The sequence below is a fragment of the Schistocerca cancellata genome, chromosome 12 (genome assembly GCF_023864275.1).
Source record: "Schistocerca cancellata isolate TAMUIC-IGC-003103 chromosome 12, iqSchCanc2.1, whole genome shotgun sequence".
In the NCBI taxonomy this organism is placed as follows: Eukaryota; Metazoa; Arthropoda; class Insecta; order Orthoptera; family Acrididae; genus Schistocerca; species Schistocerca cancellata.
In genome coordinates, this window is record NC_064637.1 from 28284135 (window position 1) to 28303845 (window position 19711).

Below are 19711 nucleotides of genomic sequence, written 5' to 3' on the forward strand. Positions count from 1 at the left end.
GATTTTTATTAATTATCAAAAAACTATTGAAAAATTTGTGATGGTGACGTCAAGTAACATGGTGGGCTGTTAATGTATCGAGTCACAGTTATTATGTCATCAGTCTAGTCTAGTGATTATAAGCCACTCCTAAAGCAAAGAAAGTTCTTGGTAAACAGGGAAAAATAGTTCCGACCTTTGCAGACTAGTGGATGCAGGCCGTTATTTTAAGTTGAGTGTAGCTTATTACTTTCACTCAGTCACAGTGTTAAGGAACATCACTGATTTGTACGCCTATAGCGCTCCCCATTGTCATTGCGCATAGGTTGGCATTTATGTCCATGACGACAGTTACCGAACAGCGACAAAGGCTCAGTTCCCAGAACCAAAAAAATAAAAAAATATAAAAATAAGTTTTACGAAATAATTTTGCAGACTACACAGATCTTTAAAAAATATGAATATAACAACTTCCTTACCTTGGTTATATTCCCTTGCTGCACACCATTTCTTCACCAGTATACGATTTTAGGACTACGCTTGCTATATCTAGGATAAACTTTCGCTGTGTCTTCATCCAGAAGAAATACTATTATTAGTTGAAATAATATACCACACGTTACATCAGAATCCATAGGGATGACATGCAGTATTTATATTTAAATCAGATTCACTATGTTTATTTTATATTGTTTCTTCGAAATAGTTTTTTGTAATTTTACAGTATTACCTACATGTAAGGATAGTTAGGAGGAAAATAACAAGTTCTCTTATAATGTGACATATTTATTATAAAAATATTATTTCCACACACATATGCAAGAAACAAACAAATAAATCAATGGGAAGGATGAGCTTGAATATTTTTGACAAGATTTTGAATTCTTGGCTGAATAGCAGAAACTGCGCAACGTAAATAATTGGCAATACTGAGTTTGCTTCTAAGCTAATTTTTTATCGCCGCTATCTCTGAAAATGCTCTTTTGCACAAATAAGTGCTTGAAAATGATAAATACAGTTTCAGTGCTTGTTCTGCTGTGCTGGGATACACCGTGAGATATTTCACCCAAAATAAACGCTTATCCATCTTATTAAAGTCATACTTCGCTGCGGAATCATTTTTAATTTCTAAGACTTCCTCTTGTAGTCTGTCTGGCAACACATACACGTCAACGTGAAATGGATCTGTCCCTAACCTATAGTAAATTTTATCATCACAACTGCTATGGAAGAGGTTTATTATATCTGGAGCTGAACGATTGGAATTGCCTTCACCTAGCACACCAGCTAAAAAAGACGACGCCAACAGGTTGGATGATCAAACTGGCAGGTTTCAGCAAATTGTAACAATGAACTGCCGCCTAAGAATGACCAAGTTATTGAGGCTAATTTTTCTAGTCCTGCAACCGCTAGATCGTACATCTATGGGTGCACTTAAGACTCGCTACAGCGAGAATATTTGGCAGTGGATGCTCCATGAAAGCAAACCTGTTGGATCCTATAATATAGTGTGTCTCTTTGGGAAGGGAAGGAAATAAAGTAGAAGAAGAATGGGTAGCTTTGAAGTAGTGAAGGCAGCAGAGGATCAAATAGGTAAAAAGGCGAGGGCTATAAGAAATCCTTGGGTAACAGAAGAGATATTGAATTTAATTGATGAAAGGAGAAAATATAAAAATGCAGTAAATGAAGCAGGCAACGAGGAACACAAACGTCTCAAACATGAAGTGCAAAATGGCTAAGCAGGCATGGCTAGAGGACAAATGTAAGGATGTAGAGGCTTATCTCACTAGGGGGTCTTTGGCAAAGTTCTTTTCCTCTTTTTTCTTAATAATGGCTTCTAACTCCTTTTTTGTACAGCAAATCAGGTGAAACAATGGTCTCCCCCCTCTTCCGTTCTCGGGAATATGAACATCAGGGCAACATAAGAACCTCCTGCGCTCAGCAAACAGATGACCATTACTAGAGACCCACACTCTGCAGCAATCAGAGAACAAATTTGGCGTTTACCTCTGCTTGCAATTACTTGTGGTATCTTAGTCTGAACTACACTAAGGCCTGTTTTGTCAATGTTCCATACATGATCTTCTGGATATTTATGTTTCCAGTATTCAGCTTGTAGCAAGTCGTAGAATGAGTTAACTCTCTCGAGGGAAAAGCCTTTTGCCCGAGCATATGATGTTCCAGTTGGCTTTCTAATTGAAAGCTTATCTTGATGACGTCATAGAAAATGGTCAAGACAAGCCCTTCCAGAAATTTCATTTCTGAAGTTTGTTGCAATTCCATTCCTAACTGCAAGTTGGTAGGCCATTTTTCTAACATCCATACTTGTAAAAGCATAGAATTTAGCCTCCATATACTGTAAGTAATCCACTAAACCACTTTCTAGGGCTGCTGGTAGAGCTGGTATTCTTCCAAGATTTTTAGCTTGAACATCTGCATCTGTGAGGTATTAGCCTCATACGCAGAGTTGTTTTTGGGACAGCAAAATGTTTCGATGCTTGCTTTTTTAACTCCCATTGTTTTTCCTACAACAGCAGACACTGCCTCTCACATTTTGTTTTCATCCCACACCTGCCTTTTGGGGGTTCATTTAGGTGCCAGATTAGTCCTAGGCATCTGAAAACAGAAATAAAAACATTTAACGGTCTGCTTATAATATGGACCCTGGGGTCCACATTACAAGCACCAATGGGGGCCATATTACAGTCACTTACACCTTGTAAACTAGTGTAAACAGCTTAAAAATCCAATAATACCACACCTTTTACTCTATTAGAAACTGATGCCAATACTTACCAGGTTGTATGCATGGTGCTTGCATCTAAGTATTAACCAATAATGGTACATTAATAAAGTGAAATTCACATGCCTCTCAAAGTTTTGAACAGGAGCTTGAAAAATATAACCTCACAGTCAGTCAACCACTGTACTGACCTGCTTCCAGTGCTCCTACAGGCCAGTGAGCATACTAGTTCCAGCTATCAACACTAGAGTTCAGCTAAATGTTATTAAGATATTAAGGGGGGCATATTTGTTGCAGGGTCCATTTTACCACCACTTCCTCTACATGGTAATGCAAAGCCAGTGAATCATTTGGATAAAGGTATATTTGCATTCACATTGTTTGTAACAGCAAATCTGTTTGACAGGCTCATTGTCATTGTGGAAGAAAAACTAACAAGTAAAATGAAAAATATTCACCATAAGCACAAATTCAGTATTTTGATGAATAAGGACTCAACTAGAACGGTAGGCAGAGGTTGGGAAGTAACAGCCACAATATCACTTGAAGTTTGCCTTTTGGAAGAAAACATTATCCACTGTAATCCAAATTAGTGGGCGCTGACTGTAAAGTAAACATTCATAGATATTACTATGCATGTATTGATTATAGCATTAAGTTAAATATGTCCAAGCATATTTATAATGTTAGCCAAGTAGAGAGTACAGAAGAAAATCCGTTTGAAATTTCTGAATTACCAGCTGTACTAGTTACAAATGTTGGAGGCATTTCTTTCATTAATGAGAGAGAAGAAAATTCTGAAGCCAGTCAGTTCCTGTGACACAGAGGTACTGGCAGAAATTGTTTCTGGTATGTCAGTTACTCAAGTTCAGCTGGCCAACAAAATGGTAACTTCATTGAAGGCTAGTGTAGGTGCTGTTCATGCCAGTAGTAGTATCTCTTTCATTAGCCCATGAAGGAGTCACAAGAGAAAACGTGCACTACAGAGGAGACTGTTTTCAGCAAAGAAAACAAATTCCTCAAGCTGCATACCCATGGCAGTTCCTGATACAGAAGAAACAAAGTACCGAGAACACTTCTGGATGAAGGTTTACACCACGTTATTCAGGAACATGATGGCTTTATTCCGTGTCCTGCCATCCAGTTTTAGGTTTCCCATTATTTCCCTAAATCAATCAAGGCAAATGCTGGAATGGTTCCTTTGAAAGGCCAAGGCCGATTTTCTTCCCCATCCTTGAAACCATCAGAGCTTTTGCTCTGTCTCTGATGACCTCACTGTTGACAGAATGTCAAATGTCGATATTTCTTCCTTCTTCACCAGCCTGTGATATGGCAGTTCTGCTGACACGTGGGATCACCAGAAACTGATGCGGCTTGTGCCACCAGCCTAGAATGCTAGCATCACTGGGTCAATCCCCTTCCAAGCCATGCTGGGCAGTGATGACTGTGATTGAGGCTCAGTGCACTGCTGGTGATGGCCACACATTTGAGAACCATCCAAAAATTACAACAGAGTGAGTTGAAATCATCAACTTGTTATATGTATTTATTTTTGATCTAGTAACACTAGTACAACTGTTAAACAGATTAAATATTTTCATATTCTAGTAAGGAATATACTAACACCTGATTGTTCACAATCAATTTTCCTGATAATGTAACTCATTTATCAAAAAATAAATTTTGCGAATAAATAATAATTTCAGTATCAGTATAAACACGTGCAGTTGGAATTAGGAATGAGTAATTGTGAATGTAGCAATATAACTCAACTGAAAGCCTTTTTGGTTCCAATTTGCAGTATAATTTTACTTCTTTTAAAAAAAACCCTATTTCAAAAGTTATCTGTAACCAAATAACTCATATTCCAGAATGTTCTGTTTTTAACTGGTCATTATTTCCTAAATTTAGGCATATAGTTTTGTAGTTCTAATTTATCAGGGAACAAAAATGCCTATTTGTATTTGGAAACAGGTAATAATTTCAAACTTGTCATTAATGCTAGTAACACCCTGACACAGACGCTAACAGAGCAGATACCGAGTCTGCTTGCCTGCTGGCTGCAGATGTTGATTGATTGTCTGAATGAGGAGAGGGACCAAACAGTGACATCATTATTCCCAAGATCCAAAGTGGCAGAGACTGTGGGAGCAGCAAACCAACAGCACAATCTAGTCTATGGCAAAGCAAAACAGGCAAATGAAGATGCAGACGGAACACTTGGGTGGCAGGAAGAGTAAAGAACTGGAGGGAGGAAGGGGAAGATCATAAGACACCCCAATGGCGCTATGTGTGACATGGTGCTGGAATCGCTGCTAACCCACCCCAGTTCCCACTTCACACCGTGACTGCGACACAATGGGGACAACACCAAGGGGAGACGACACGAGAAGAGTGGGTGGGGATGAAACAACTCAAAATGGAGAAGGCCTTCCTAACTGAGGGCCTCCAATTGTGGAAGAGAATTCAGGTACTTAAATCTAGGGGACAAACCACTTTTATGATGAAAACCAAAGACAAATGTAAATATGTAAGGTTGTCTGCTACCATCTGTGACAATGGAGAATGGAAGAGTGTATTTAGTGCAAAAGGCGAAATGATAGTGGAGTCTCATAAAATATGGTTGACAGTGAGGGGTGGGGGAACAGATCATTATGGAGTAAGAGGCTATGATTCAACCTTGTATGACCTATATGAAGATAGCAGAGGATGGTAGATCCCCAGTGGGCCATGCGGCAAGAGTCCCCTTATCGCAATAAGTTTATTGGGCAGGGGGTTGGCCTCCAAGAGTCAGCTCAAGGCTGAGCAAAAAGGAATCTGACATGAAGTGGCAAACCCAGCACCAGAGAGGTCACAGAAAAGGGCTACACCCCCAAGCCACAGGATCAGCAGCTCATTACCTGGGATACCCACGTGAGTGGGAACCCAAAGAAAGTCAATTGAACAACCAGCATTGTCAAGGTGTTATAGACCAAGAAGAGGGAGGGAAAACCACTGTCTGATAGCCTCAAGGGCACTTATCAAGTCTGCACATAACGTGGGTGAGAGAGGACTGTTTAACATACTAAAGAGTCTGGTAAATGGTCGTTAGCTATGCAGTACACATGCAACATGTGGCAGGTAAGAGATGGTGTCACTTGCCAGCAGAAGGCATGAAGGCACATCCCTTGCGATTAGCAGATTTAGAGCCTATAGCCATTACATTAAAACACAACAGCAGCCTGAAACTCCCATAAAAGCTGGCAGAACAACAATGAAACAAAGACCCCCCCCCCAGGAAAGATCCCTCTGAATTTGGGATCAAGGAACTAAGCAACGGGAAGGAGGTGTTTGGAGAGAATGGGGAACAGGACAAAGAGGGAAGATAAAAATCATGGCAAAGAGCAGCAAGGTGGAGCCCAATTGCTAAACTCACCTGAAGGGTGGGCAATGTCCTGGAGCTGCTAAAATATAAAATAGGAGGGGTGTGAGGGGAAAGAGAAGATGGTGATGGCATAGGAAACAAGAAGCTTAGACTGTTGAACCAAAAGGGCAGCGAGTGGGGGACAACCCCAGCTTCAACCAGGAAACAATAGGGCTAGTGCAAAAGGTACTGATGATCAGACAGATACCACAATGGTGGACCTAATCCAAGAGGATCAGTATGGTAGGAGCAGCTGGGCCATAAATTTGGCAACCTTGGACCAGAAGGGACAAAAACAAAGATGGTGAGGAGTCAAACAATCAGCAACCTCCAGAGGTGTGGGCAAGGAAGTGGAGGACATTGAGTTTATGAACACAGCCCATCTCCAGAAGGCAGATATGGGGCAACCAAGTAAATTTCTTGTCAATAAGAAGACCCAAGAAATGGAACTGTGGGACCACAATCAGATATTGGGTCTCGAGATAGAGCTCCAGCTGGTATCAAACACAATATGGTGACAGAAATGTACCACCCACAATTTAAGAGGAGAAAACTGAAAACTGTGTGAGAAGGTCCATGCAGAAGCATACCACATGGCACCCTGGAACTGTCACTTCACAAAGGCCACCAAGTGTTAAATAACTCAGACACAGAAGTCATCCACATGCAGAGCAGGGGTGACCAACAGTTTGACAGAGGTCACAAGTCCTTTAATAGTGATGAGGAAAAGGATACTTAACACTGAACCCTGTGGAATACCATCCTCCTGGGCAATGAGAGTTTCCTCATCCCAGGACTTATGTTCCTTCTTATCTTTCATAAGTAGAGGAGGACAGAAGCCAGAGAGGCAAGGGGATGGGGAGAGAGAGAAAAAGAGAGAGAGGCTTCTGCTAGTTCTATAAAGAGAGACCAGGCAACCTTGGAGCTGCTAGAGCTGACGGCTCCACGGCCGATGTGTACCAGCAGACACCAGAGAAGAGGCACTTCTCTGCTGGATGAAAGGAGCAAGGGAGTTGTGTTCAGGGGAGAGGGAGAGAAGAGTGAGGCATCACTGGGGTAAGGAGGAGGAGGGGGAAAGGATGTAACAGAGTCAATGGTAGATGTCGTAGACACAAGGCGAAGCTGATCATATTTATGAAGAGCACATGACATAGGGGCTGTTGCTGGGAGTTCCAATGCTCCAGAATGACAAGCCACTACTCCTAGGCATACACAGGGAGGTAGCAGCTCGTGTATCTGAACTGTCATCCCTGTGTTTTCAGAGGACTCCATCAAAAGAGTACATAACACCCCAAGCACATGAAATGACTACTGTGCTAGCTGTATAGCACAAAAAGGACAATGGCTTCAGGTAAAAAATGGAAGAGGTGGTAAGGCCACATGCCAAAGACTTCATGTATGGTGTTGTTCCCCAGCTGGCTCACACCATGGAGACAAAATTTAGAGGAGTTGAATCCCCAAAGAGGGACCAAAAACTCCAAAAAGGAAAGTGTAAAGCAAGAAGAATAATACTGTAAGGGATAGAAAAAAAAAGATAGCCAGGCCAATGTAAGCAAGGAAACAGAGATCTAAAGAAGGGGAAGGATTGAGGACAGGAATGGACGAGCACGGGAAAGTTAATGCAGATAGGATCCACTTACTAGAAGCCTCATGTGCTGCATGCACAAACTCACAAAATAATTGTGACCCCCTTCCACTGGGGAGTGGGGAGGGGGTATGGAGCAGATATAGAAACATGATTCCCTGATGTCAAAGATAAACAAATCTTCATATCTGAGTATTAATGGATTTGCCCCAAATACCCACTGGCCAACATGCAAACCTGCGGTACTGAGGTCAAACTGGCCATCGTGACAACTCTATTTCTCATGCACCACCATCCAGTGAAGTAGACAACACTACCCAGTGCTGTTGAAACCATTACAGTCGCATGCTGTATTGCCATGTTAGGGGTCACGACAATGGACCATAGTGCACACAACTACACACTGCTTACTCTAGAGCCCTGCAAATTAATATTAAACTGACTGAGCATATACTAATTCACAGATGACTCACAATGCATGTCAATAATGTGCATAACAGAGAATCAGTTTCATACCTAGCGTGAAATGAAATGACAGTATAGCGTTTCTGGCCAGGAGATCGTATGCAGGAGCAATTGGCCACCTACTGCAAGTCTACATCAGTTGATACTGGTTTTTTTTTTGCATCTAAAAAAAAGGTAAAATGGTGATAAGTGCAACACAACACCCAACCTCTGAGAGGATAAATTCTCCAAATCGGCCAGGAATTGCACAAAGAACTTATTTGAGAGGAAATAGTGTCAAATTTAAATTTCCTTTGTTTCGTATATTTGCTGTAGTGTCCATTCATGTCACACAACTGAATATTTGCGTCCCCATAGAGCTTATTCTTGGAGGGGAAAAAAAAAAAAAACCAACCAACTTAGTGTAATCTGAAGTCCCGATAATTGCGACATGACGTGAAATTTTGCATGCCAAAACACAAAACATTCTATTCAAGTTTTCTTGATAGTTCAAAATTCGTTTAAGAAAGACAGCTACCAGTTTCATCAGTGTCTATTGTCACAATAAAAGAATAATTAAAAGTTTTTAAATTGTATTTAACTAACACATTTCATATTGTTAAATAGTTAGAGGTGATCAAGGCATAAATTTTTGGAGTTACAATCATTTAAAGCCTGACCAAACACTAAAGTAAATTCTCTAACAGCAACGTAATTACTAATACATTCTTCTGTCATTGTATCTCTAAATCGGTACAAAAACAACAATGGCACGTAAGACCTTCGTGTTGTTTTTGTTTACATATAGCCAATCTCGTATCCTTGACAAATTTAAAACTTAATTATTCTTTAGAAACTGATCATGAGTGAGAAATGTCGAAGCTGTTATAGCGTTGTGAGTAGAGGGATTTGTTGCTAATCGTGTAGGAAATATTTTCACTGGGGGAGGGAGAGGTGGGGGGAGAATGTTGGGAGAACAGAAGAGGCTCTCTCCTGGAACTGCAGAGTATGCAAGGAACATTTTGATTGGGGTACAGGAAAGGAAAATCTGTGCCCTTGAGGCACAGTTGAAAGAAGGAACTGATAAGGATCAAGAGAGCTAGGGAGTAGGAGGAGGGTGGTTGTGAACTGGCAGCTTGTAGGAGGATAGGAAGAAAGAGAACATGATCTGATAGTTTTATCATCAACCCCAAAAACATGCGTCTACCACTGCCAGAGCCTCTGGTAGAAAGAGGAGCAAGAAATTTGCAGCACACTTCAGCTGAGGCCAAGAAGGTTAGATATATACAAAATGTTAGGAAGAAGAAAGTGCTGCTGCTAGGTAGTAGCCATGGGTCAGTTGTAGGCCCCGAGTTACAGGAAAGTTTAGGGGCAGCATACCAGGCCACCAGTATCTTCCAGCCAAATGCAGGGCTAAGTTATGTGATAGAGGACTTAGGGTCTTTACGTAAGGACTTTACAAAAGAAGACCATGTAGTGATAGCGGGTGGGGCGGGAAACAGTTTTGACAGGGATGGGGCATATGACATAGGTGGTGACCTGGGCAAGATAGCTTCCCTGACTCGTGGCACCAACGTACACTTTGTTGAGCTGTTCCGGTGTCACGATTGGCCACACCTTGATGGAGATGTGAGGCAAATCAATGTGGGGTTATGGATTGCTCTGAGGGTAGCCAACTTTGCTCACGTTTCTCTGGTGCCCGTCGGGGTTTCACTAGGCCTGGCCTATACCTAAACAGAACTGGCAAGAGAAGATTGGTACAGCTGATTCGTGAAAGTATAGGAGGTGGATCTCGGGCCACACATGGTCAAATACCTGTTGTCATCAGTATGAGAAGTAGGTCTTTTTAGGATAAATCTAGACAACAGGTTCCCCTGCCTAAAGAGTATCTCCAGCAGTTTGAATTAACAGGGCTTGATATCACCTAGATATTAATAATTTTGTGTGTGTATACATCTCCCAGTGATAGTGTGGACACTGTTTATTTAGAAATTCTATTAATTTATTAAAAAAGTCTCAAGTACAAAGCTCAGCATAATTCTGTGTGGGGACATTAAAATCAACACGAATATCATAAATGAATCCAGCAGCACCCTCATAAATATACTTCAAAGTTTTGGCCTGTCTCTATTGGTCAATAGTGCAACAAGGGTTACTACAATGACTTCATCAGTAATTGACCATGTGGCCACAAATATGGACAGGGAAAAATGTGATGTAGCTGTACAAGATCTCTGATTATCAGCCCATCTCTGTCAAATAACAACAGTAAAATGAGACATCAAGTCATTCCCTAAACTACAAGCCTACAAACGACATCCATCAGAAATGAAAATAAAAGATTTTACAAAGGAACTAGCAAAACAACGCTGGGATGAAGTGTATGAGGAAACCAATGTGAATAAGAATCCACATTATTTAAATTGAACTTTGAAAAGCCATTTCCAAAAGTATGCATGTCTGTATCAACGTCACACAAAAGTAGATGGACAACAGCAAGTATTAAGAAGTCCTCCCAAACACTTAAATACCTCACTTCCATGAAAAAGAGTCACAATGATCCAGAATTCTTAAATTTCTGTCAAAGATACAAAAAGATCTGTAGGAAGGTGCTGATAGCTGCAAAAAAGTCGTTTAATGACACAGTAATATATAATGCAGGGAATAAAAGCAAAGCAGCCTGGGATGTTATAAAAACGGGAACAGGGAGCGGCAAAGAAACAGAGAATAACTTAGTGCTAAGGGAGGGGGATAAGGTAATCAATAAGCCAAAAGACTTATCAAACTATGTAAATGAGCATTTTTCAAGTATGGCAGGGAAGTTACAACTAGAATTCCCCAAAACAAATATAACCCCTGTAAATAATGTTGCACTAAATACAATGATGTTACTTCAAATCACAGATAATGAAGACAGTAAAACTGTTCAAAAACTAAAAAGTCAGTAGGCTTAGATGAAGTACAAATGTGTGTACTAAAACAATGCATAGAGGTTATACAAGGTCCCTTAACACACATAAATGAATCCATTACATCAGGGAGATTTCCAGAGCAGTTAAAACAGGAAAGAGTTGTGCCTTTGGTTAAGAAAGGTAATGCAGAAGATGCATAAAATTACCAGCCAATTTTCCTGCTGTCACCATTCTCAAAAATAATAGAAGCAACTATGAAAAATAGATTAATGAATTACCTGAATAAATACAATCTTTTAAGTGAATCGCAATTTCATTTCTGATGTGTCAAAAATACGGAGTCAGCTGTGGTAGAATGCACAAAAGTTGTACTTGATGCTCTTGATATAGAAGAGTCTGTCAGAGGGTTCCTTTATGATCATTCTAAGTCCTTTGATACAGTCGACCACAAGACTCTATTAAATAAATTAGAAGCATTAGCAATAAGAGTGGTAGCTAAGGACTGGTTTTGATCATGCCTAGCAAATAGGGTACATAGAATAGTGGTAACACATACTTCAAATAGATCTAAACATTTAGTAAAACACTTATGAGAACAAACCTAAGGACTTCACACACATCCATGCCCAAGGCAGGATTCGAACCTGCGACCGTAGCAGTCGTGTGGTTCCGGACTGAAGTGCCTAGAACCGCTCGGCCAAAAATACATTGATATGGGGTTTCCGCAAGGTACCAAATTAGGACCAATACTATTCCTGATATACATCAATGACTTTCCCAGTAGTGTTTCTCATGGTGAAAAACTTCTCTTAGCTGATGACAGCAATATTATAATCACTGAGCAAACAAGAGAACTCCTCTCAGAGAAAGCAAATGAAACTATCAGGGAAGTTTACGATTGATTGATTTTTATTGTTGTAGAGACCTCAGAGATCATCTGAGGCATTAAAAAAGTCAATATTACATAGTATAAATGTTACACAAATAATTACGAAAAATATTACACGATATAAATATTACACAAATAATCATGGTACCTTCACACAAAAACTAAACAGAGAAACTTCTGGTACAAATTGATATTGCATAGTAAATTTAGCCAATTACAGACTTACTCATATATAGAAGCATAAAAAAACTGATCATAAAGTGTAGTCATACCATACTCTTTGCCTCCCTTAAAAGTTCATTAGTTTCATAAATGCTGAGCTCAAGAAGAAATTCTTTTGTTTTTTTTTCCTTTTTTTAATTGTAAGATCCCTGATATGTTGGGGTATGGCATTAAAAAATTTTATGGACTTGTGTAAGAAGCACTTTTGTGTTTTGTTATAGTTACATCGGAAATAAACTAGGTCCTGCTTGTTTCTTGTGTTATAATTATGTCACATGTCATACTGTTGATAATTCGGATAGTTTTCCTTAATATGCATTACACACTGTAGTGTAAATATTGACGGCAGGGTCATAATCTGTAATTTTTTAAATCTTGGCCTACAGTGAGCTCTGGGTGCCAAGTTACATATCAGTCTTATTGCCTTCTTTTGTAGTTTGAAGACATTAGCTGCCTTGCTTTGATGTCCCAGCAGTATTGTACCATAGGAAACGTGACTGTGTATTAAAGCAAAATAAACCACTTTAAGTACTGGCACATTTAGAAAAAGACGCAGCTTCCTTAGAACAAATATTCCTTTGCTAATGCTGCTTCCCACTTTTTCTATATGGCTACCCCAGGATAATTTTGAATCAATTGAGATTCCCAGGAAATTAACAGCATTTGAGCTCTGCTCAAGTTCAGTGTTATTATTCCACGACACGTACAGGTCTTGTATTTTTTTTCGGTTGACGCAAAGGGAATTAGCTTTACACCAATTTTCAACTTTGACAGTGCACTGGTCTGCTTCATATTTCACCTTCTGTGCTGTTACTTCAGTTATACAGACTGCAAGATCATCTGCAAATAAGTAAGTCCTAGTTGACGGCTCAACTATGTTACATGGTAAGTCACTTATATAAATAATAAATAGAATTGGGCCAAGTAGAGAACCTTGTGGGACACCCATGCCCACAGGTAAGTAATCTGATTCTGCACCATTAAAAACCACCTTCTGCACTCTATTACTTAGATAAGATTTTATCAAGTCCAGAGCACTTCCTGTAAAGCCATAGAATTGCAGTTAGTTCAATAAGATTTCATGAGAGACAGTGTCGAAAGCTTTTGATAAATCAAAAAGTTTATTCTGAACCACTAGCTTGCTTTCTAGTTGCTTCACACACTGTGTTAAAAGTAATAAGACAGATTTAACAGTTCCTAACCCTGATCTGAAGCCAAATTGACTATGAGTGAAGACTTTGTTTTCTTCAAAATATTTTACTATTTGATTATAGCTTCTATCACTTTAGACAAGATTGGCACAATTGAAACCGTCCTAAAATTATCACAACTTGAGAGGCTGCCTTTTTTGTATATTGGAGTGACTTTAACATCCTTCAGTGCCTCCAAAATACATGTATTTACTACATGTGTTATCAATTCTGGCAGTTGAACTGAATCACACTATAACATGGCTGAACTTAAACATCATTACTAAAACTGTTCTTCATTTTCATCAGTATATTAGTAACATCCTGTACCTTGACCAGTTTAAAGCTAAATGTACTTTCAGGCTTTGTGGTGATTCTCAGGTAGTATTTATGGTCATTGGCTATATTGGAAGTGCCAATCACCTTTATTATTTCTTGCACCTTCTCAGTGAAGAATGTATTTAACTGTGCAGCATTCAGATTACTGCCTTCAGCCTGTGAAGTCATTTTCCTGTTGCAATGACTGTTAATGATATGCCACATTGCACGTGTCTTATTTTCAGATGTTAGTATTGTATCTTCATTTTTTTTTATTTACACCTAGCTTCCTTTAAGGCCTGTCTTAATCTTTTCTTTTTCACTGTGAGCATGTCTTTAAATACTTGAGAACCTCTACTTCTATACCAGTCATAATATTGATCACACTCCCTCTTGATCTTCAACACCTTATTTACTCTTAGTGCCTTTTTATTATTTAGTAACTTAATGGGAAATGACATCTTAGCATATACAGAAAGAGTAGATATGAGTTCTTCCACCTTTCTATCTATTACATGTTCTTGATAAACCTGCAACCAATTACTTTTATCAATATGAGACTTAAACATATTTAGATTATCATAATTGACCACACATACATTCTTTCCTGCCATGTGCACTGAGTCAGTGTTACAATTTCTTGTTATATCTGTTCTAAGAAGTAGTGGCCAGTGGTCAGATACCCAGGTCTCTTAATTACCTCTGACTTGAGATGCATTAACTCAATTGATACAAATATATTGTCAATACAGGTACCAGCACCTTTATAATGTGGCCTTGTTATTTCAGTGGTTGTAATACAAAGACCAAAAGAATTTAATAAATTATTTACATATGAGTTATAGATAGTGGACAATTGAAAATTCAAATTGAAATCTCCACAGATTAGTATCCTACAGGCTGTCTCACATAAAGACACTAACTTGTTAACAAAATCATCTATTGAATTGCCTCCAGTCTTAGTTGAGTACAAAGCTACAACTATTAAATTTAAATATGTTAACCTAACAGCTGCAATTTCACATAACATTTCTAGAGTTAATACTTTAACCTTTGCTATTGGTTCGTATTTAATCCCTTTTTCTTAGAAATATAACACACCCACCATGATTATTATTAGTTCTACAATATTTGTCAGCTAGGGTGGAGCCCTCAGGGCAGTATAGATGTATTTCATTATGCTTTAACCAGTGCTCTACGTGACAGATTACATCTAAGTGATAACTCTCTATGACATACTCCACTACTTCCAACTTATTAGATAAACACTGTACATTCCAGTGAAGGACATTAAAATTGTCTGATCTGTGCCTTGGACAATAAGCGACAAAGTGACATTTAACATAACGAAAATTAATGCCATGAATTTCAGTTTGAAGAGGGAAAATGACAATGTTAAATTAAATGTAGATTTCACCTCTATAGACTGTCTAACAAAAGCAAAATTTCTAGGAATGAATATTGATTCTCAGTTGAAGTGATGAGAACACATATAGATACTTGCAAACAAAATGTCATGCCCTTAGAATCCCATCATCAGTGTATAACATGCCAAGACTTCTAGTTACATACTATTCATATGTACAGTCAGTTATTAGCTATGGCATTCTGTTTTGAGGGAAAAATGCACAAAATTTTTGAACTTCAGAAAAGAGCCATAAGAATGATAACCAAAAATAGTAGTTCAGCTCATTGTAAAAATCTGTTCTAAACTCTGTGGATTCTAACTGCACCATGTGAACACCTTTACCAGTCAGTTGTACATATAAAAAAATAACATTGGTAATTACTGCACAAACCTTTCTGTCCGTGACGATGGAACAAAAGCAAGACGCAAGTTGCATTTATCAAGAAAATATAAACATAAAACATGAAATAGCATTCAATTAAACGTAAATCAAAATGCAGTCATTGTGAATTGGAACAGAAAGGTGACACTGAGGATATTTGAATTCGTAGATGTATCACAAGGCATTTCAGTTTTGTGCATAACACAGAATTAGTCTCATACCTGGTGGGCTATGTGTAAGCTGTTGCTGCCATTGATTTCAGTTGTTTTGCAACACGTAAACTATTTACTTTTATGTCACTCATACTAACAGCTGCTCTGTTTTCAAATTCTGGAATATTTACTTTGTCTTCTTTCGTGAAGGAATGACTGAAAACTGTATTTAGTAACTCCGCTTTACTGGCACCATCATTGGTAACATTTCCATCACTATCATGCAATGATGGTATTGTCTGTTTTTTGCCACTGGTGTAATTTACATATGACCAGAATCTCTTTGGGTTTGCTACCATATTTTGAGACATGTTTCATTGTGGAAACTATTAAAAGCATCTCACAATGATGTCCACACTAAAGTTCAACCTTCTGTGAAACTTAGCCAGTCTTGGGGATTTTGTGTTCTTCTGAACTTGGCATGCTTTATTCATTGCTTCTGTAACAGTGTTCTGACGTGTTTGGTCTACCACTGTGGATCAGTCCCATCTCTTATTAACTTATGTGGTATGAATCTATCTATTGCTGTTGATACTGTATCTTTGAATTTGAGCCATATCTGGTCTACCCTTACATAATTAGCTTGGAAGGAATGGAGACCCTTTCTTAGGAAGGCATCAAGTGATTTTATTAAATCAGAATGTGACCATTGTCCATATGAACACAAAAGTAACAATGAGCATATTTGGATTTATAGATGTCTCACAAGGTATTACACAATTCTGCATATCACAGAATTAATCTCATACCTGGTGCGGCGTGTGGATGCTCTTACTGGCATTGTATGACAAAATCTTACCCCCTTACACTGAATGACAGGCCCTTTAAGTAAACAATTAAACATTAAATCAGAGTGCAGGCATTGTGCGTTCGATCAGAAAAGTAACGTTGAGCATATTTCAATTTATAGAGGTCTCACAAGACATTTCAGTATTTTGTATAACATAGAATTAATCTCATACCTGGTCTACTGCCATGGTGAGTCACAAACTCTTTCTTCAGATTCACTGACATGCTGTAAGTAAAGATTAAAACAGTGTGCAGGCATACTGCATCAGAACAGAAAGGTAACTTTCAGCATATGTGAATTTAGGGATGGCTCTCAAGACATTTTAGTGTTGTATGTAAGACAGATTTAATCCCATACCTGGTGTGGTGTGTTGGAGCTGTTGCTGCCTTGGTTGACTCAAAGTTTGTTGCACACATGTACGGACACTTATAGGTTTTTAAATCATGTTCCATACATAGAACAGAAACATGGCACTGTGTATGTGTGAAATAAAAGATAAATTACATGCAGTGTGGTCCACTTCACAGAATTACATTCACATACCAGGTGATAAATGTTGCATATCTCACGGCCGTGTATGCAACTGAGTTTTCACCCAGTAATTCTATCAGTTCTGCTGGAACCTGCAAATACTTAATCTGCCATACTTAGAAAGCACTTGATTCTCTAAGCATTCACTCAATATTCTGAGTTGTGATAGGCACAACAAAAAGATTCACACAATTATAGCTTTCGGCCAATGAGGCCTTTGTCAGCAGTAGATACACATACACACGCACACACACTCATGCAAACGCAACTTGCACACACGCCTGCAGTCTCAGAAAACTGAAACCACACTGCGAGCAGCAGCACCAGTGGCAACTGGGTGCTGGTAAGGAGGAGGCTGGGGTGGGGAGGGGGAGGGATATTATGGTGGGAGTGGCAGACAGTGAAGTGTTGCGAGCGGGGAGGGGGTAAGTACCGCAAAGGAGAGAAATTAAAAGAGACTGTCAAACAGTTTTGCTGTTACATGCAACATGAATGCAGGTATACCTTTATCCAAATGTTTTACCTGCTTTGTGTTACCATGTATGTATTTCAGTGTCTTATGCATACTCTCCAGGTGCATGTCTGTGTTGAGCCGGTTCGCATCCTATGACAATATGCCCAACACTTCACATCTTTTTCATAATACATCTGGAAATAGTGACCAAATTGTGATGTATCTGAATTGCTATTGAGTTTCTGAAGTGCTTTTATCAGTGATTCCTGAAACACGGCAGTGTCTCTTACCTGCATTAATGTCTTAAGGAGTTTGTACACCTCATTTCTCTTGTCCAAATTTTGAATTTTGCTCTTATTATTGGTTCTCCAGGCTCTGTCAACATGGCAGGTACAGACAAGTCTAATTTCAGGAGGTCCCATTGATTTGTTCCAAGCAATACTACACGATTCTGCCAGAAATGTCATGAATACTTTTGGGGAAATCTGTTCAACCTGAAACTTAACACAATTGAAAAATATACTCAAAACATCAGAGTCATTCCTGTTAGATATGAGGAAAGCACACAAAAATCTTTGCCTCATATCACCCAGTACAAGTAATGTTGTAACTTCAAAATCATAGCCATGAGTTCCATCAACACAAATACAATCACTTCCGTGTTTTGCTTATATGTCGTTCATTATATTTAACACAAAGTCTTCACTTCTCAGTGCAGGGTGTAGATCATTAATTGTTTCTTGAGGCCTATAGAACAATACACATGGATTGTCACTTTTCTGCACTTCTTGCACCCAAGCTTCAACGCTGGTCACATCATTTGGATGTCTGACTGACTTTGAAGACAGGTTATATGCATCTGCAAATCCTGCATAATTGTAAGATGCACTTTCTCCAAATTTGAATTGTGCACTATTTCTTCAATTGTTTGGAGGACAGTAGAAAATGAGATTTATGCAGCAATGTCTTCAGCTATCTTCATCCATTCTTTTTCTGCCAGATTCAGATGACTTAGGTCCAGATCATGAACAACATGAGTGGACACAAAATTAACATGGCAGTTTCCTTCCTTGTATTAGATTTTAATGTCTGCAGGGCACTTTCCACAGATTTTGTTGCTCCCTGTCAATTTTAGATGTCTGATCCCATCACCTTTGGAGATAAACTGACCTGAACGATGGCAAACATGACAACATTTGGTGCCATCATTGTAAAATTTAGTGCCACAGCTTTTAATGAATTTGGAATGTGTGGCACATTCCATTTCTTCTTTCCATTTTAAAAATTCTTCTTCACTGGAGAATTATAAGGCTTCTGGTTTCACACATAAGGCATGTGCAAACTAGAAATGATCCATCCAGTACTTTTTAGAATCGGTTTCACAATGCACACATTGTGCTGTATAGTGGTTCCACTCATATCTTACATGCCATCAGCGATGTGTAATGATTGAAACAGAGAAGTCACAGAGAAAGAATTTAGTATCAAGGGACCCACAAGGATCTGTATTGAGCCCATTACTTTCCTCGTTATATGTTAATGATGTGTCGAGTGTTGTCTCCCACTGTGGATATGTTTTATATGCACATGACCTGCAGTTATACGTAAGTGCAAGCCCAACAAATCTTCACTCAGCCATCCAGAAAGTAAATGCTGACCTACTTGTCTTATCACAATGGATGCAGAACACTTCATTCACTACAGAAATATAAAAAGATATTTCCTCTCGAACTTAAAAAGAAACTTGTAGAATCGCTAATACTCCCCTCGTTGGTTATGGTGATCCTATTCTCCGAGGATTTTCGTGTGAGAGCTCATGTCAGTTGGAACTGATGAAAAATGCTTCTGTGATACATTTGTGACTTACACTATTTCCACCATATCAGTCCTATGAACAATTATCATGGCTATGTGCCGATAGACATAAAGATTATCATACACTGTGTTTGCTGCATCGTTCAGATGTTCAAATGTGTGTAAATTCCTAAGGGACTAAACCTGTGGGGTCATCGGTCCTTAGACTTACACACTAGTTAAACTAACAACACACACACCCATGCACAAGGGAGGACTCGAACCTCCGGTGGGAGGGGCCATGCAAACCATGACACGGTGCCTCAAACTGTGTGACCACTCCACGCGGCTTGCTGCATCATCTTCTCAATCACTGCACTCTTGCCTATTTATCTTCAAGTCTTACACTGCTGTCTGAACAGCACAGCAGATATACTCATTCTCAATAAAGTAAA